The sequence below is a fragment of the Haliaeetus albicilla genome, chromosome 13 (genome assembly GCF_947461875.1).
Source record: "Haliaeetus albicilla chromosome 13, bHalAlb1.1, whole genome shotgun sequence".
In the NCBI taxonomy this organism is placed as follows: domain Eukaryota; kingdom Metazoa; phylum Chordata; class Aves; order Accipitriformes; family Accipitridae; genus Haliaeetus; species Haliaeetus albicilla.
This window is the reverse complement of record NC_091495.1, coordinates 8326525-8347574: the sequence shown is the minus strand read 5'-3', so window position 1 is coordinate 8347574 and position 21050 is coordinate 8326525.

Below are 21050 nucleotides of genomic sequence, written 5' to 3'. Positions count from 1 at the left end.
AAGACATGGGGCATAGAGATAGCTGTATCGATGACAAATTACAGCACTGAGATTCAAGCACAGACATAACTGAAACCAAGATAGTTGCAGATCCTAAAATGACTCAGAGATAAGTGATAATTAAAGACGACAAGAGGTCTAAGAGACATGTTTGAAGAAGGTCCCATGAAAAGGGAGATGTTGAAAAATAACATACAAAAAGGCCTTCAGTTTCTTAACTTATGTGTGAAGCAAATGACCCACCACAAACCAAGACTCTTTGATTACCTTGCTGGTTTTGCCACTGGCTGACTGCAGAAACGTGGGCAATTCAGTGAACTTCTCCATCTCTCTGCTTCCATTTTTAGCGGGAAGGGAATGAGGGAAAACATGTAGTATATCCACTTCTGCAAAGATTTTGAAATCTGCAGATGAATGTGCTGCAAGTCATTGTTAAGCAATATTAATCTTCTGCAACAGCAACCTATTTCACTGTGACCTTCAACAAAGGCCAAAAACTGAGGGATGGTTGCCAGCAGTAAGTTACACTTCAGTATTCAACCTTGCACAGGATCCAAGAGGGGTTTTCATCTGCATCTAAACTCTAATTAGCAGCTCTCATAAAGCTGCATTTGATAGGTTTATTCCAACATTAAATATCAGCCCTTAATACTCTCCCTTGCGTATTAATATCCAAAATACATGGCTACAGCTGAAGAACTGCTTGAAAAAGGTGATTCTAGCAAAACCTGCCACCTGTAAGAAATACTCCATTGTAACACGGAGGCAATGACAGGTCAAACCTGGCAGAAGCTAAGCCAAGGGAGCAGTAAACTGCCAATGCTATTCCCTGCTTCCCAGTGGTCCCAGTGATCTTGTGTACAGTAACTTAATGAATCCTGGTCCTCTGATCAGTTCCAATACAGCTCATCTGGGCTCTGGCTTCAGCCTTACTGGCACAGTTAGATACAGATAAATGGTATGCAAGAGTATTTCCACTCAGCAGGCAGGGGAGTTTGAGTTTTGCACTTGTTACGGATTGATTTAAAAGAATTCCAGGTTGCTATGAAAACTGCGTATGTACAGGAAGAGTTGTGCTTTTTTTCCATACATTAGGGAACAACCTCGCATTTCCAAAGATCCTCAACATTTTGCAAATCGAGTCCTACCCTAAAAACTGAAAGAGTTTGAAGAGGCTACCTCAATACATTCCCTTGCTCTCTCTCTTCTCCAGCTTCCCACTTTACATTCCTCTCAGATGAGCAATACTGAATTGCTCTCCAAAAGCATTGATGGTCCTGTGTCTTGTCTCATTCTGAGAAGAAAGGTCTACATTACAAGGAACACTTTGTGCTAGTGAACACCTTGTTAACAGTCCTAGCAGAAAGTAAACTCAACAAAGTTTGCTAGGCTTTCACTGAGACATAATTACAATGGTAACTATTTGAAAAAACAGAGGCTGTTCCCCTTCAGACTGTCAATCATGTTGCCCAGACATTAAAATAAACTGCATTCATTTATTTCTTAAAAACATCACAATGACAAAAAAAGATGCCAAGCCTAAATGGTGCCTGTCCTTACTTCTCATTCCATGAGAGAGGACCACTTCTTTCCCACTATGGCTGTAGCGTAGCAGAATGTCCCAGGCAAAACAGAGTAAACAACAACAAACAGTGGAACTGGATGCTGGGGTTTATTTAACAGCCAGAGAGATTAGAGCTTTTACCCTGCCTGATTATCTCACATGCATTCACTTGCTCTCCTCCATGCTTTATACATTCACTAAGTCTTGACTGCCCCTCCCCAGAGGAAGATCATTGCTAGCCTGGGAAAGTTAGGCAGAAAGTTCTTTTAGTTCTTGCTGTGCAGCTGTTTGGAGTCACCAGCCTCAGGCATGACTGGCCAAGGTCCCTGCACATCCCCAAGCATTTGTCTCCATGCAGCTCTCTGACTTCTAGGATCTACCCCCACTTCCAGGTTCTGTATTCCAGCCAGGATCTTCATCACTTCTTTCCAGGACCCCTTCTTTTCAAGACCACTTCTTTTTGGGAAGCCACCTTTTTGGCTTCCTCTTCTTTCCAGCACCCCAAGCCTCGGATTTTCCCAAACTAAACAGTCTAATCCAGAAGCACAACATATGATAAGCCTCCTCATTGTTGGTTCTTTCTCAGGCCTCTTTATTAATTGGAGGGTTTAGGGCATTAATTGGAGGATTTGTGATGAGCCACTACTTTTTAGTCCACGAGTTATCAAAATTTACAACCGGCCCATACTGATCACAGAGAACAAGTAGCAGGCTTCTGCTTGAGAGTTCGAAAGTTCAGTTTCAGACATTCACACACTCGCCCAATTATCTGCCAGCTGTGTGTGCTCACAGTTTAAGCTATTTTTTCACCTAAGACATAGATATGTTAGCCATGTTGAGACAAACTGAAATCTGCAGATCATTTCCACGTAAGAGCCATCTCTCCCAAGAGACCAACATGGTAAGTGGATTAGGTAATGTGTCATCCCCCAGTCTCTGTTAACTCCCCACACATGCTCTGGAATCAGTTCAGAAGAAAGTAAAGTGCCTTCAACCAAAATGCACTGAAGTCTGTGGATGGATTTCTCTATTGAGAACTGGATCAGGCCCCAGTCTCGGGCTGTCGTACTGCTTGTGCTTTTGTCTAGCCTGCTCAATGTGCAGCCACAGCAAAGTACTGGCAAAGCAGCACAAAACTGGGAGCCCTGATTCATTTTGATTTTTCATATCTCAGTAGGAAAGTAGCGATTAAAAATATCTTAAGAATATTCCCGAGTGGATTTTTTAAAAGTTTTGAGGCTGGTTAGACTTTTTTTTCAACCTGACAGTGGTGATTCTTAATAGCTTAGGGTAGGAAGATTTAATGGCTTATGTAAGACCAAATGACATAGAAAAAACAGAAAAGCTTTAGGCCTTCTGCAGGATCTATTTTGTTCTAGCTAGATCAGTGGACCTAATAAAACTTTATCTGCCTCGCATCCTTAGGCTATCAAAGCTACAAGAACACTATTTTCTTAATAACTTAGCATCCAACCAAGTAACAACCAACATTGAGAATCCGACTTCATGAACATGTTTCCTTTTAGAAAGGAGACAAACAGAGGGAACCACGCTCTGGAAGACTTAACGTGCCATTTATACTTCAGGAAAGGTATTTTCTTTCCATGGGAACTCAGAGCTATTCAACAGTATTAAGGTTATGAGTTAAGTATATTGTTAAAGTTTTCAAATATAACAATAGATAATATAGCTGTTTAACTGCTTTTTCCCCAATAGATTAAGAGTCAATCTGTTGAAACAGTTTATCAGTGGCAGAAACTTTCGTTAACACAGAAGTAACTGCATATTATACATACACTCAGAGAAGAGGCCACTTTACCCCGCAGCTTCCATCTGTTGAGCTACAGTCCCAGTACTGCAATATGCAAGCAGCTCAGAAATCCCTCTGAATATAACTCATCTCCTTGAGACTGGAGATATACCATCATTCCTAGTTTGCAGGTAAGGCATTTAGGCAGGGAGAGCTGACTAATCAACCTAAAGACACCCGAGGTCTACAGAACTGCTGTAATTTGAACTTCATTCACTTGTGCCCCAAGCTGATGGTCCTCAGTACTGTACAGTCCCTCCTGGGGGATGGTCATTACCCTCCATGGTTCACTTTGGCATGCCCTGTTCCTACATTGCTGACAGAACTATTATCCAGCACATCATTAGTCCTCTGTTCATTAAGAACTGAAGAAGCAGTCTTCAGAGCTAAAAATCCCCCAAACATAGCTATATACATCATTGACAGTCACAGCTAATGGTCTTGACACTAGGACAAACAAGAGACAATATTAACAACATTGGAAAAAAAATTATCCTCAGTCTCTTTTTTTAAATAGCCCATCCCTGTCTCTTTAATTACAGAAGGCAGGATGCGAACAGATGCTTACTGCACCCAGCAGCCCAATGACTCAGGCAAACTTTTAGTTGGCTGTTAGCAAATCCTTTACATAGCTGACTCAAGCAAACAAGATGTGCAGATTCCCCCCAACTGATTAACCACTGGTTTTGCAAAAGCTTGGCTCATTGACCACAGCTGTTGGAGATACAGATGTCCTCAGCTGACAGCCCTGTTCTCAGTTTTATCATCATTTGGGGTTGAAAACAATGTCAGCATTCACTGACATCTTGTCTGGAGTTGGGACAAAATACCCCAGATCAGTAGGTGAGGAATTCCTGCATGAAATGAATCACAGGTTGAAGTTATTCAAATCACGAAAAAGAAAAGCAGAGAACAAGATATAGGCTACAGAGATACCCAGCCTGCAGTTCTCTAGATAAATCCTGTGGATTTATGTACTGCTTACAGACATCTCAGTTATGAGGCCTGGCTCTGTAACTACCTCCCAAGGAAACAAAATCCACACGGATTTTCAATGATATCCAAACAGCATGTGAATTCAGTTTCTTTAATAATCAGTCTTAAGACCCCAGCAGCTCTTGCTGTCCTGTCCATTTCTAGCCTCTACAGGCACCTTATCAGTCTTTACTTCCAGAGCTGATGTCACACAACACATCCACTGGTTACTGCTGCGAAAACATCTCCAGCTTCACACCTTTTAGAAAGATCCTGTGCTACAACATGCAGGTGCCTCTTGACAGCCCCTCCAGCACTACGTAGGCACAGTTCTAGAAAAACAGAACTGATCTTGCAATCCTGCATCTCTCATCACGTCTGTCTCTTGTTCCTACCACATCTTTTACCCTGCCTTCCCTCTGCAGCCTTTCTCTTACCCATAGAAACATCCCTCTCTTTGGTAAATATGAGGCTTTCATAATCCACTTGCTGATGAAGAAGACAGAAATGGAAGTAAGCACACATGCCTTTTTCTTTATTTACTTTTCAGGATGCCACAGAATTTTTCTTCAGCTCTGACTGGATTGATCTGAACACTGGAAAGATACAGACAAGCTTTGGGGTGCCTGCTGTAACCAGACAAGCATTGATGTTTAGTGTGGAGAAGCTGAAAGAATGATGTCGTACTAAGAGCGAAAGCTCAAATTCCCCAGAGTTTTACAGGTTTTTTTAAGTACCACAGCTAATTATATCAAAGACCCAGACTTTCACAAGACAACCATAAACATGTATAACGGATGTCACAGTTTAACTATATTGGTTCTTAAAGATTCACTCACTTTCAACCTCATGGGTTCAAATTGTAAGTGTAGATTCCCCACAAACACAAAGCTACCAGCTGTTCATTAATGGAGTCCTAGCCTGCAAGGTGCTGAGCATCTGCAAACTTCAATCATCTGGGGAACAGTCAGTAAAAGAAATGGGGAACACAACTTGCAGGATCAGGCCCTGAGAATAGTCACACAGTGTAGAGTACCAGACTGAAAGATTATCCAAGACAGGAAGTCTGGTCCTATAGGCATAATAAATAGGCTTTAGATCAGATTGAGGAGCCAAGGAGGGCAGAAACCCCTTCCCTCAAAATATGTACGTGCCATCCAACATTTTGCTCATTTTGCTGTTTCCATCTAGCATTTTGCTCAAAATGTCATTCAACGTTTTGTTTCTGTTGAGCAAAAAGTCACAGGGCCTTAAAGGCATTTGAGTCACTTAAGCTAAAGAGTCCATGTAGTCCAGTTGCTGGGAGGACAAACATTTGCTCTTGTTGGTGAAAAGGAAGGAAAAGGCAGGAGGGGAAGTGGGAAGAAACCGTCTTTCCTATGGGACAATCATTCTCAATTAGTGATGGGATTAAAAGAGAAAACCGCATTGCTAGTCATCCTCTCCCTGGAAAAAAGAAAAATCTATATTCTCATCTTGCATATGCAAACACAGAGTCTGGCAGTGACTTTTCGGATTAGCAGATTGTAGCATCACTATACCCACTTACCAGTTAGCCTCCAAATGATTTCCCAGGTCCCAAGGAACCAGAGCACAGAGTTATCATCAGTACCCAGCACTAATACAGCATTTTAGCATTCTGAATATTTAACAGAAGAAATTACATAAGTAATTACAATAAGAACTCTACAGATTCTTAGCCTTGCTAAAATAAACAGTACTATGTGCTATCCTATTATAATACAAAGACTCTGAATTTCGTATTTTATTCTGGTGCCATTTTCCCTCCTTCTGAATGATCGTCAGGTCAGGTTGGAAGATGAGAAAAGAATCTCATAAAATGCTAAATCTACAGGAGCTGAGGGTGCTTAGCACTCCACAGAGTGCAGACAAATGACAATAAAACAGACAGACTCAAGGAAGAAACTGAAGTTATTATTCAGTCCTTACCCAGACAGTCTTACTGGTATATATTGCATTTTCACCATAGAAAGGCTGAGCAAAGGCATAAAAGGATTTGCTCCTGAAGAGTCCCAGAATTTGCAGTGTAACAACCAAAACTATTCTCTAACACTGCTACTACCACTGTGCCCATGAACCTCAGTCACAGACAAACCCCACTATGCTAAGCCCTATACAAGTACCAAAGAAATAGTTCCCATCCCCAAAAATAATTAAACTGGACACACCAAATGAATATGAACTAAAGAGAGGAAAGTAAGGAGATCATACTGTCTATATTGACAGGCTGTCACAAGACACCAGTGGCCTGGCTGGACCACTGCAGACACCAGTGAACAAAGAAGGCTTTAAGGAAGGTAACAAATGTTTATGGAGAGCTCCTCCCAAATATCAGAGTTGGCATGAGTCTAAACACCAAGATGGACATGGGGACCTAAGTCCAGCCTAGAGTGGAGAACAATCCTGACATCTCAATAATGAATGAGAGAGGAAGCGTGAGTGGTAGTAGGCTAGGATGGGCCTTCAAAATGAAGGTTGAGCAATTTAATGTTTTACTAAATGGACAGCACACGGAGAAACACAAAGACAGAAGGGACATAGCCAAAGGGACAGACTAGGAAAGTTTGACAGCAAAACTCAAATGGAAAAAAAAAAAAGAGCCAAAGAACATTGATAATCGAGAAATAAGGAGCTGTGTCGTTGAGTAGGACTGCACTGGAGATCATACACAGACAGAACCAAGGCTTAGACACAGACTTGTCCTGTTTGGTCACACCCAGGCTGAGCAGAAATCATTCTGCTTACAAATCTAGCTGAAAGATAGAAGGGCAGCGCCCTGCACAGGGTTCAAACCCAAAGCAGGACACGGGCTGAAGAGCTTGCAGGGGAAGATGAAAAGCTCCACATAAATAAGGTTCAGCTTGAGCTAGTGATGACTTGTATCCCTGACAGGGTGACCAAAACGGCAGTTTAGATAGAAGAAGATGAGTGCAGACGTAGGTCTGTGAAAGCAGAAAACTCACTATTTATTGAATATATTACTTTTTGCCACATACAGAAATAAAAGAGAAAGAGGGATAAAGAGCAGACAACTACAGGACTTCCCCAGAGATGCAGATTGTGTGGCAGAAGAATAATAAACCACTCATACTGTCCTGTAGCTGAAAAATAACAGAAACCTTTAGTGAAGATGGAGTTGTGTTCAAGAAACAGCGATTCTGCACAAACAAAAAGCACTAACCCAGAGGCAAACAGGGGTTGAAACGTTTTTGTTTCCTCTATGATTCACCAGTTCACTCCAGACCATGTACTGACATTACGTGTAACAGTCTGAAGATTACTCTTAAAACTTACCAGCTTTGACCACAGCATCATTCCTGAGAAAAAGATCAGTAGATTAAGAATCTGAACGTAGCCACCTTTTCCCTGGCTATGTTCCCAGCCAGCAGCAGAGAGAAGATGGTCACACAGATGCTATCACAAAAGCTCTCTGCCACTCTCTGCAGAAGGCAATTCTCCTTAGCAGGAAATCCCTGCAGCGGTGGGATGGTTTGTCTGCTGTGCATCACCAGCATCCAGACTAACCTTTGCATGGCAGTTTCATTCTGAACACCTCCAAAACCCCAGGGCATCCAAACCCAGACATTAGCACATCGGTAGTGAAAGTGAAAAGCACTAAATGAAATGAAGAAATGAAAAATGAAGTTTGAATCGATCCTATAACTGTTGTGAATGCTATTAGAGGGAGTTATGGGTTGGTCTTTGGTATTTATGTGGACTGTTCTATTAGATCATCATTTTATAAATGGTTTCTATCAGTATGTATGACTGATTACAGGGTATGCTCTTCCACTGTATCAGGCTATTCCCCATAACACATATAGCTATAAATATTTTCTTGTGAGATTTATGAGTTTTTCCCCATTCCCCTTTGTCCTGGTTTCAGCTGGGATAGAGTTAACTGTCTTCCTAGTAGCTGGTACAGTGCTGTGTTTTGAGTTCAGTATGTGAAGAATGTTGATAACACTGATGTTTTCAGTTGTTGCTCAGTAGTGTTTAGACTAGAGTCAAGGATTTTTCAGCTTCTCATGCCCAGCCAGGGCACCTGACCCAAACTGGCCAACAGTGTATTCCATACCATGGGACGTCCCATCTAGTTTAGGAACTGGGAAGTGGGGGGGGCAGGGATTTCGCCGCTTGGGAACTGGCTGGGTGTCGGTCGGCGGGTGGTGAGCAATTGCCCTGCGCATCATTTGTACATTTCAATCCTTTTATTACTACTGTTGTCATTTTATTAGTGTTATCATTATCATTATTAGTTTCTTCTTTTCTGTTCTATTAAACTGTTCTTATCTCAACCCAGGAGTTTTACTTCTTCTCCTGATTTTCTCCCCCATCCCACTGGATGGGGGGGGAGTGAGCGGCTGCGTGGTGCTTAGTTGCTGGCTGGGGTTAAACCACGACACCCTTCTTTTACAAAAATAAAGTTTTAAAGTGTATCATCAACTTGTGACACTCCTAAAGACGTACCTACAAAGACATTCTTAAGCTAACCAAGAGTTACAAAAAAAATTAAAATTAGACAGTTATGAGAAAAAGCAGCATTCACAGTTATCCAAAAGGACATATACTAATCATCAGCTGGAGTCAACACAGAGCTTTGTCGCACATGTATTTTCAACACATGGCAACACCAAGTACCTAGAAAACTTCCTCCAAGGCTCTACAATTTCTCAGCTTCCACTGGAGTAAGCAATAGCTATAACCTTTCACTCAGACGTGGTCCTTAGCCACATACACTCATAATATTTTAATAATTAAGTATAATTAAATATTTTCAATTAATTACCTACTCAATTTCTTACTCAGTATTCCTGAATTTGGAATTTCTTACTGAGTTTGGAATCCTGAATCACCAAATGCTCCCGATAATTTCAAAGAATAAACATTTAATCCACATATGTATATTATGGATTATAAAACATACCAGAGGCAACCTTGTGCTCAGCAGAAAAGAACTGCTTGTCTAATGATACCAAGTAAGAAACCTACATTACCCAGGCAAACTGCATATGACAATAAATTTATTCTAAATGGGTAGATTGACTGCTTTCAGGGTTATATACAAGACCTAGCTCAAGGTGGACAAACAGTATGTTACCCAAAATAATTTCCTCAGCTAACTCTACTCACCATTCAAGCAGTAAATAGTAGCTTTTCTACAGATCTGTCTTTATCTTCTTATCTAATATCCTGCAGGGGAAATGAGCTTTTTATTTTCTTCAGTGTATGGCCATAGTGAAGAGATTTCAAGATACATCTCATGAAAGGATCTCACAGAGGCATGAGAGCCTTGAAGCTATCTACATTTATGCATCAACATTTTATTTCAGTGTCAAAATGTCAAATGTCAAATACATTTGACAATGTATTTGTCAAATAATAAATCTCAAATAAATGTCAAAACTTTTCTGTTTTTCTCCATGGCAGATGGCCCAAAACACCTGTATGCAGGTTCAGATATGGATTCACTGCTTGAATTTAGTCTTCTTATTTAGTTTCTTTTACTGTTCAAAAAAATTAGCTATTCCCGAAGGACGTCTCGACTATTTTTGGTGATAACAGTATGCAATTCTGTCATTTTCAGGTTCTTATACTGTACTCACACATCTAATGTCCAAGTCCTATAAAGTAGTGCACTGAGTGCTGGCATGATGGTTATTATCATGTACTGTTTTTTCCTTCCTTCACTTCCCAGGGGAAAGGACCATGCAAAGTAGAGTGCACTGCGCAGGAGAGCAGTCGTCTTCAAAGTGGAGGAGGGAGACAGTGGTGTTTGCAAATTGGCTGATGCAGGCTAACATGCATTTATTTTATAGCAGGTCCCTACACTAGTAACAGAGTCACAAAAAAATGCAGCTGGGAACAACCTCAAGAGATCATATAATCCACATTCTGTCCCAAGGAAGAATCAGCTGTACATTTGCCCTTTCTGACAAATGTTTGTCTAATAAGTTTTTATTGTCTTCCAATGGCCCCCATTGCCCTTTCATGCAATATCTCTGTTTGCTCCATTTTTTTGGTTATGTAGTACCTGTCCTAAATCTTTCTTATTGCAGATTAAGCCCACTGATTTAGAGAAGAGATTAGTCCCTTCTTTTAAGAGTGCCATTATTTCCTCATTACATGGATGGGTCATACTCTCCCTTCATCCCCTTCTCAACAGATGTCTGGATAGCTCAGATTCCCCCAAATGCCCTTCCCACCAACCCCGTGCTTCAGAGGATTCTCATTGTTTAAAAAAAACCACAAATCTTCATCTCTCTGATCTTCCTAGTGTGCTAAATGGCAGTAGGTCCTCATCACAAAGTTGTCTATGTTCCTCCCTCTTTCCATACCCATGAGTATAACTCCTTTCATATTTTGGATTTCAAAGCAAGTACACATACTGTTGATAAAAACAGAAAACCCTTCTCTTTTGTCACATCTCACTTCTCTAAGAAAGTGATGTTCCCTTTTATCCCAATTCACATATAGTTGTCCCAAGAGGTCTCATAGGCAGGTAAGTCACACTGTTTATCACATATCAAAACTTCCAGTTCCTTTTATTTATTCCCTCACTTCAGTATAGTCTTCATCTAAGAGACCATTTGTTCTAGGCATTATTCCTAGCATGTGTCATACTGATAGAAATTCTCCCTTGGGATCTTCAAAATTCCATCTTTTAGAGAGCTTTAATTTTACGTGACTTGGTTCAGAGAAAGACAAAGGTTTAAATGTTCTGCCTTGGCAAGACATGCTCACCTCCAGTCCATCCTACATAAGCAGTAAGTTATAAAAAGCCTAATTTACACACAGTATTTTTGTCTGCCTGTTCAATGTCATTATAACGTTACCACTGCTGTTGAAAGGCAGGTGTTGCCAGCAATAGACTAAGTGGAAACATTAATGTGACAGTTTCTTAATCAATTCTATCTCACAAACCCTAATGTAACAAAAAGAAGCATAAATAAATGCCTGATCTGTTAAAGTAATATATGGCCTTCACACCGAGACATAGGCTTACTTTAAATTTCTTAGCAGTTTTAGTTCAGGCTGCTAACACTTTGGAGGACAATATACTAGCTAAATGCATTAATGGCTTAAGTTTGGTTTGTGTTTGCATTTAATTTTCAGTGAAGTTCAGTTCTATTGAAAGGTGCTGGATCAATAGTGCTGGTTTTGAGCATATTATATTTATCTTAAACTTCTCCCTGCGGTCTTATCAGTTTTCAGATGTGAAACAGGATTCAGCTTAACTAGTACTTAGTTAATTAGCACTTGGTGGTTTCTCAACTTCTGAGGATCAATCCTAATTAAAAAATAATGTGGAAGATACTGGGCATGAGGTAGTCTGTTGACTACAGAGAAAGCTCAAAAGTAATCTTTGAGCTTTAAGCTGACAATATTTACAGCTCTGTACCCCCTTGCACCAGCTGTCCATCCTCACTCCTGTGCTGCCCCTTGCCTTATGCTGACAGAAGAGGCTGTGCCTGCATGTGTGGAACCAGAGATGAGAACTGGTTAAACAAACCCATTCATCACGCTTGCACTGCCACAAAGCAGGGGGCTGTATGGGAAGGAATGATGGGGAGGGGTCCAGCTGTTTCCTTCAGTAGCTATGATGGCTTCCTCTCTGGTTAAAGCACTCCTGAAACCCTAATGTCCATTCACTGCCTAAAATCAGACAGGATGAATCCAGCTCGCTCTCTTTTTTTCCTCTCTTGTACATACACAGACTGAAAAGGAACCGTATGGTTCAGCTTGGACAACACTTTCACATGGGCGAAAGAGAACTGAGCAAGATAAAGCCTGTCACATTCCTTGTCATAATCGTGTACAGATGTTCCACATTAAAAACTAATATTTACTGAAATACTTTCAAAGTTGCATCAGAGCTCCTCAGAGTGTGTTAAAAATAAGCACATGCAAAATATTACATTTAGCTGGGAGCCAGATTCCTTCACCAAAACTACAGACAACTATACAACTGTTTCTCTGCTAATATGATGAGCCAAATCAATCCCCTTCATCTGAACACCTCTGAACTCTGGGACTGGTTTTATCTGAAACTATATTTAGCCAAATGATTGTTACCCTCCAGTGAGTACATGACCACATACAAAAAGTTCACTGCATGATCAGTTTATTACATGAAGAAATGTAATAAACTGTGATTTAAATTTAATAGCCTCAGACAAATTTGCCTGTTTGTTCAATGGAGTGAACTCTCAACCTCCGCTCATTTACAGAGATCCAAGATTCCTCCACTACACACAGCAATCCAAATTGCTTCAGCAATTTATTAAGAAATATGTTTCCTCTAATAATGATAACCACCACCACCACCAATAATAATAAAGCACATGTGGTTCTGATAAGAAGGAGCTAAATAGGATGGCCTCAAATTCCTATCTGATTAAGAGACCATCATATGACAAATCCAGCAGAATCAAGTATCTGCCTGAAAAACAGCAAAAGTGCTTGATTTACAGCACTAAGTGGATGTCTGCCATGATTTTCGCACACTTTGCTATCTTGGCTGACCTCTCCCAGACTTATTTTCTGCACACCAACAGATTTCACATGTTTTAAAATATGGTGACAACCAGGAATTCATAAATTATATATCTCCACTGAATATAACTGCCATGTCTGAGCAGTTCCGGCTCCAGGCTTGATCTGCAGCAAAAGCCAGACAGCTTAAGTTTATAGCAGCTCTCCTCATTCTGCAGCTACACTATTAAAATGACTCCACTTGTACTCAGCTGCCCAGATGTAGATGGCTCAAGCTAATGGTACCTAAATACAAGTATGAAGTATTGCCTCTTGTCAGGAAAAGTTACAGTCATGCATGACAAATTTTGGTAGGTAAAACTTCAGAAAAAAGTGCATCAGACAAAGTGTGTACACAAACACCTTGTTTCAAAAAACAAATATGAATTCAACAAACTTGTTGAATTTGTGGGTTTTTTGTCAATAGATGTTTTCAGTGTCATTCATGCCCATCACATAGGAATGCCAAACAGCATTCACAGACTGGAATATCACTTCACTCCTGCAACCCAGGCCATGTCCCCTGCACCCCTTACACAGTACTTTAGGGAAAGCAAAGCACAGAGCTATCACTTTCAAAGGGACTACTAATTTTCTGTTTGGGTGTTAAATATAAAAGTCTGGCTTGCTGGCAATTCCTCTATTCTTTCTTGCCTCTCAAATTGTCTGAACTTCTATCCTGAATCAGAGATCCTAGGAAAAAACAGGATTTGCTCTAGACACCAAATTTGTGATTCTAACCTTCAGTATGAAAAAGGAGAAGTAAGAAATAATGAACATACAGGGGAATTTGCACAGAGGCAAGTACCTATTAATAGATATTTTGGTCTTCTCACTATCTCCCCTAATCTATTGTAATTTTCCTGCTAAAGTTTTTTTTTGTGTTTCCTGAGCATCTACACTGAAGACATCCTGATCTGAAATCAGCAGTCACAGACTAACGCTAAAAACCTCTTCCTCTGCCCCTCCCTTCTGCCCCCAAAAATCACCAGAAGCCACCATGTTCTGCCTGATTACAACCATAAAGCACCATCTGAGACAGTAACTGAGACCAGACTCCCTTGTTACTCATCCCAGATTCAATAGATTTGCAAATACAAAAAAGTCCCATCTCTCTCCCCTGTAAAAACACACGACATAGCTCATGCAAGGAAAGCTGCTCAAAATGCTAAATCACCCCCCTCCAAACAGCCATGTGAGGTAAGACTTCTCAGTATGCATTAAAATATTACCATCTTTAGTATTTTGGGTGCTCAGAGCAACTTCTAATCTTACTTAAGTATTCCATGTAGTCACCCACATGGGTGATTTATAACTGTCCTAAAAGTTTTAAAAATACTTAGAAAAACGTTAAAAGCAGCCACCAAGGTACCTTCACACACAAGAGCCAGGTATTCTGTGGGTGTGAGAATGACAGAAGACAGCCAAGACCTTTTGGCACAGAGAAAGGGAGCCCTGTTACTCTCTTCACTCAAACATACGGTCCTTGAAATGAGAGATGAGAAAGTCCAAGTCCATCTCCCAGTCTGACAAGAAGGATCATTCCCCTCAGCTCATCCACCCATCAGTTTCCAATTATCCAAGCGATGGATTCTTCTGCCTCATGTCCTGGGAAAGTATCTGTTGGTGTAATGAATCTCACAGCTATGCAAATTTCTTACTTGCTCAGCCGAAGTTTTCCTTTCCTTTGTCTCATTCCATTACTCCTAAACACCGCTCTCAAAATGTCTTCTCCTTCTACGAGGAGCTGTTGACTCCCCTTCTATGCCTTCTAAACATTACATTTGCATTTCTAATTAATCACATGGTTCTTTTCTACTGTTAATGTTGTACTTTGGCCATTTTAATCTTTTATTGCTGTTACCAATGATGTGATCTCCAAATCCAGCTAGGGTAGAACTAGAGTGGAGAAAACTTTGTAAGAAAAAGTAGAAAGATAGTCCCCAGGTTACTGGTCCCCAGACAGTATGAATTATTCTGCCTTCTGAGAACTTCGTAATGAAAGGCGAGCACATTCTTCTAAGTCCCAGAAAAATCCTAGATACCAGACACTGAAGGACACAATCAGTGACCACCTCTCAAATGCCTCCCCTCAAGGGTCTTCCCTCCCACCTGCTCCACACTTATTCTCCAGATAAAGAAAAAGCTGCTCTCAGCGCCAGCTCTCAGCTTCTTGAGTCCTTCCCTAAGCACCAGCGACTGACCTAATTGTTCCCAAGAAGACTGTACAATTCAAGATATCTTTTCCACAGGTTCACCAAGACATTTGGTCTACGGCATGCTGGCTCCACAACAGCCTTTACACTGACTTAACTACACCAACACATCCACAGTAGAATTTGGGTACAGAAGGACAAGGGCACAGGACTGCTATTACACTACTGTCATTGCTGTAGCATCTTGATGCATGTAGCATCTTACATGCTGTAGCATGTAAGCCCTTTCTCACTAGGGACAACTTCTCCCTCCTGTGGTTTGTCCTTCCATCCTGTTCCACAAAGAACCACAATATAGGAGGCAGCTTTGTTTCGGTAGAGCTAATGGTCTTGTTTCTTTTAATGTGCCCCTTGCCATGGATATGTATGACTCAAGGAAAGACATGCTGGAGTAGGGAGCAAGCTGGTTTGTAAGAGTTATGCAGAAGGTCAGGGACATCATCAGATGAACAGTTAGGGTAGACCTGTGAAATCCAGGGGAAGGCTAGACACAGGGAGTGAGTTACAAAACATACACTCTTCTACACCCACAGGCTAGCAGAGTTCACTCTGAGCACTGTCTTTCCTGTGGAGAACTGGGACAACTCATAATGATACATGAATGCCCAAGCACTAGTGCAGACACATCCACCTACTCCACTGAGCTCAGGACAGCTCAGATGGTACAGCCGTGTGACCGGCTGAGTGCAGTTAAGTGCTTGCTAATACCCCATGCATGCACTGGGAACTGTAATGGCTCTTTACAAGATGTTTTCCAGATACTGCCTGACTCTTCCACAGAGTAGGCAGCTCTTATTAACATTTCAATAAATTGGGACAATAACTGCAGCAAAAGTCCCAATGCTCTGATATAGTGCTAAGCTGAAAAAGGACAGGGAACAGCACTTGTCTGAAGCGCATGCCCATCTTACACAGGGCCACCTGTCTGCCCTCAGCTAGGTTAGTACTTGCAAATCTGGTCAAACTCGGTCTAAAGGTCACATTCATCCTTTTGAGAAATCCCATGACAGTGGGAGCTGCAGTTTATTGGGGACAGGCACGCTTCATGGTCTGCTCCTAGCAAATTGTCAGTGACTGAACTGCTCTAGAGAAAGGGCTGCAGTCAGGCAAAGGCAGGCAGAAGTCCCAGGAGCCCAGCAGGCATGTACACCCCATCAGCATGGCTACACAACAGGGAGCTCTCAAGAAGGTCCCATAAGCAAACATGCAGGTAGGCATGGGCAAGGTCATGCTCTTCTCTGATCCACTGGAAGCCTTTTTCATTGCCTGTGACAGGCCCCAAGTCAGAAGGACAGACCCTGAATCCCACATTTATCTTGAGACAAACCACTCAAGGTAATTTAATACGATAAACTCCTTCCAACATTGTAAAACTTTTCTTCTGTAGGAGGTAGACAAAACATATGTTTTGAAATGAAAAAATTCTTGCTGCTCTTTGAAATCAAACCTTTCCTCCTCCTTTACACAGTGTCTTTCAAAGGAGTCCCAGTGCAGGTAGAAAGGCCAGATACTTCTACAACAACTAATAGTATCAAAATTAGCTGTGGAGCTGCTGGTAACTATGGGCCCTATGCTATGCTTCTTCCAACAGCTGTATTTTGCCTTTTTGGCCTAGGAAGTTACCATGTACAGTCTCCTCTATTCCTGTGTGGCTTCTTCCCTTAACTGCTGCTAAAAAGGGATCCTGAGAAATGGAGAAGCTTTGAACATCCAGCCCATATGAATGATAGTCTGTACTAGCTAACACCTCTTCAACAGAGACACTCTTCTTTGCTTGAGGGGATAACAGAAATATGTGCAATCAAATCTGATGTCAGTATGACTAGCTAATTGGGGAAATTATATAAGCTTTTATACACTACTGTATTCCACAGAATAAGAACATTTTTCTTCTTTTTTTAATATAGGTAGACATTTAAACTTTTTTAAAATCTATTCTTCATATGCAGATCTCTGTCACTACTTTGTTTCTTCTGTTTTCTCTCTTGTTTTCAGGTTTAAATCATTCTGTAAGGAAAGTAACTGTTGGTGGTGGTTTTTTTAAGACAGAGTAGTTCAATTTTATGGGAGACTATTCTAGAAGTGTACAAAGGAGGACCTAACCACTTAAAGGTGTTAAAAGCTGAGATTTATACTTGTACCTTCAAAGCCCCCTATCAAACTACAAAACAGTTTATACTGTTGCTCAGACTATCAAACATCTCCTCTCTGAATAGTTCAGGTTACAGAAATGGGCAGAGTCAGCCTCTGCTGTAAATTTGCAAGATTTCCATTGGTATCTCACTGTAAATGGGAGCAGAGTTCAAACTCTTTGAAGCAAACCACATTTGTGAGGTAAAAAAAACCTCACGAAGAACATCCTTCTGACAAAAAATGTCACTTTAAGTGTTCATAGCAAAAAATACTTCAGAAAGAGTAGCAGCAAACGTGACATCTAATAAGGTAACTCCTCCTGTCAGGTAAACAGTTTAAAAAAATTCGTGCTGTTCAACATGTTGAATATCTTACTTGCCAGAGGAAAACTTCTCTGCCTTAAAGCATCTGACGATGCCTGCTCTCCTTTCCTTGCCTGACGCCTGCTCTGATACACCAGTACCTTGCACTTTGTAAGTGTGTGACAAAATTAGTTTTTGACAAAAGCAAAGGCATCCTTTAAAGAAATTCACCCCTTCCATCAGGACTAAAACCTAACATCCATACTTGTGGCTATAGTGGATTTTCACCATCACAGACTAAGAAAACTACTGGAATTCTGACTTGGAGGTTTGAGTTTAAAAGCAGGCTTGTCTCTGCAACAAAAAATGGACATCCGCAAATACAAGCAATTTACAGAATGAATATACAGCAATGCTTGTTGCATCTCACTTTCACATAAGCTACTTATTGTGCTAGGACAAAAAGGGGAATACAGGTTGAAGCCCCCTGAAAACATCAATGACAAGGATAAACAACAGCTCAGCTGATGGTGATGAAAAGGACATGTAAAAAATCAGAACAAACTAAACCAAATGTTTTCACTGGCACAATGTCATCATTTTCTTTTTTCTTGACAGCTTACCAGAAATGTGTCCAAATAGCAACTCAAACTCTGTTTTTATTTGAGTGCTTTTTAATGATAAGGAGCAACTGATAAAACAATGTAATATAAAAGACATTCATATTCATTCACATTGGGACACAGCCAAACTTGGCTCCAGATCTGGACTCCAAACATGCCAAAGTTTAGACATAGTCAGTGGGGTTTTTTTCCTATTCATTCTAATTTTAATAAAATTATTTCTAACTTCTATTCTACTTCTGGCTTCTGCTGGGACTGGAAGAAGAAATCCCAAAATAGACATATGCTGTACCATCCATTTATACACTTAAACAGGAAGGGAAAATACTAAACTCTGCAATGTGCAACAGAACTGTGAGTCAGAACTGCAACTGGAACCTGAATTTTGTACTTCCGGACCTTTAGTTATTTTAAACATGCAGTCTTAACACTGAGTTGGCATGAGATTTTTGCATTTCTAACACAAAACAAGTACTCAGTACTCAAATACAACTCTATTTTCAGGAGCTGTGTAAGGAAGCAAAAGCTTTCCTGTAGCCTTGCTACTACTGCCTGCCCATATTTGTTTTGTGGGCAGCTAAGTAAGAGATGTCTGACCAGGGGAGTATCCACGCACTGCAAAATGGAAAAAACACGTGAGAGTAAGGAAATCAGGCTTCAGGCTTTTCTTCGAATTTAATAAATACTTCCATGAAAGTCTGTCTCTCCTTTCCTTTTCCCACTCCCCCACCTCCCACCCCCTTTTCTTTGTTTTTGGACAGAGAACCAAAAGGCTCTCTGTATTAGCCTCATCATGGAGCAAAAACCATCTTTCACATAGGAGCCCCTTTCAAGCTAGGGCTTTCACCCTTGGCCCTGCCAGAGCTATGCTGCAGCAGCACCACAGCCATGTTCATGCCTGGCCACGTACCCCACTGATCTGGATTCTGACACTACCCTGCAGACTTTATTTCCCAGGTTGACCTTAGACACGCCTTACCATTACAGACTTGCCTGGCAATCACCGCACTGTGTCTGACCCCAGTTACTGTCCTGACCTGATCCTGGCCCTGACCTGCAGACCTGCCTCATCACTGTACTCATCCATCAGACTGGGCTCTTGCCTGACCTCAGCTGTCATCACTGGGCCTCTCAGCTTGCATCACCCCGGCGTTGCAGGGCTGTGCTCTTGCTGGTAAGGATCCTTGCATCTACCAGCCTTGTGCCTCCCCTGCCCCTGCTGCTCCCTGGCACTGCTCATGGGCTTACACGGCAGCCCCACTGCTTTCTACCAGAGCTCTGACCCCAGCTAATCCCATACAATGTGCAAGGTCTAACAGGACCTCACCATAATGGCAATGTGGCTCAGGAGCCGTCTTTTCACCCATTATTATTTTCCAAGGGATTCACTTTCCCTATAAAGAGAAAGGAAGAAGAATGCAGCTGTTAGCAAACAAGGCTGTCAAATCCTGTATTCACCTAAGTTACCACTGCACTGAGATCTAGAACTGAAAATCTCTCCATTGCTGTCTAGAATAGTGCATCTTAACATCTCCTTTCTTCTGCTATCGCTTAATAGGTTCCCTTAATGAGCAAGTACCTCAGAAAGCAAACTAACTATAAGCACAGATGATAAAAACACATTCAGCAAGAACATCTCATACCACTTCCCTCTCCCTGTTGGCCTTAAGACTACCATACGCGCGGTGTTTTAAGAACTAAAAAAAAAAACCAAACAAACAAACAAAAAACCAAACACCAAACCAAAAAACACCCTAAAAAACCCCAAGTACATTACTTTCATGTCTTATTTGCATAACAGATGAATAGTTTTTAAACAAGATGACATCAGTAGCCCATTACCATCCATTTTAAGACAACAGGAGGACACACTCTACAAAACAAAAGAGGAAAAATTCTCACTTTTCAAAGATATGTCTCTTGCTAGACCCCTACCTATACTAGACTAGGGTAAAAGAGGCATGAACAAAGCGTCAAGAGGCCAAAGCAATGAAGTATCTCATGACATGCAGCAGACACTCATCTCTGTTCACTGAGATCCTTTACACCCACCAGCATGGTGTCTAGCTGACAAGGACTGGCAAGAGGCAAGAATGATCTGACAGCGAGGACTGGTGCAGAACACAGGACTTTGTATCTAGGACCTGCCTTCTGAGACACCTGTTGGCATACTGAAACATGACTTATTTGTAAGGAGCTGGCATGTTCATGGTGCTACACAAGCTATAGGAAAATAAAAACAAACCGATACGAGTCAGCATAAAAGCTCTGCTGACTCGTATTGGCTGAAAATTAGCCACAAAACTTCGTTACCTAGACGACCAGAAGGAAGCTAATTCTTCTAGCACCATAAGAATTGGCAAGATTGAGCTGTTTTCAAAGTCTGTTCTTGATCAACACTATCAATTTTTGGGTTATTAATTATGTGGGCCCCTCCATAATGAGCTGAATTATGTCCATCTTAATCCTTACTTCTTTTCTAATAAATTCTCCAGGCTTGCTAAGCAAAGTAAGACATTTGGTGCTCTAAGGAGGTACGAACAACCCCATGGTCAGAGCGCTATCAGCCTCGGTCTGTATCAGGCTTCTCAGTATTTTTTTCAGACAGACATAGCTGACAAGATGCCCATTTAAACCCAGTTTGCAGTTGAAACATGTAGAGATGTGGCCCTAGAGCTCTGAAGTGCTCTGACAGAACAGTGACAACCCAGGCTGCCCCTGGGACAGGGGTTTCTGCTCGTTGGTTCTGCTGCAATGGAGAAAGAGGGAGCTAGTTTCCTCTAACTGGCTATACTTAACAGCTATTGATACCAATACTGCTCTTGAAGTAAATCTCTCAGGGATGCCTACCCCACAGAGCAGGCTGTCAGG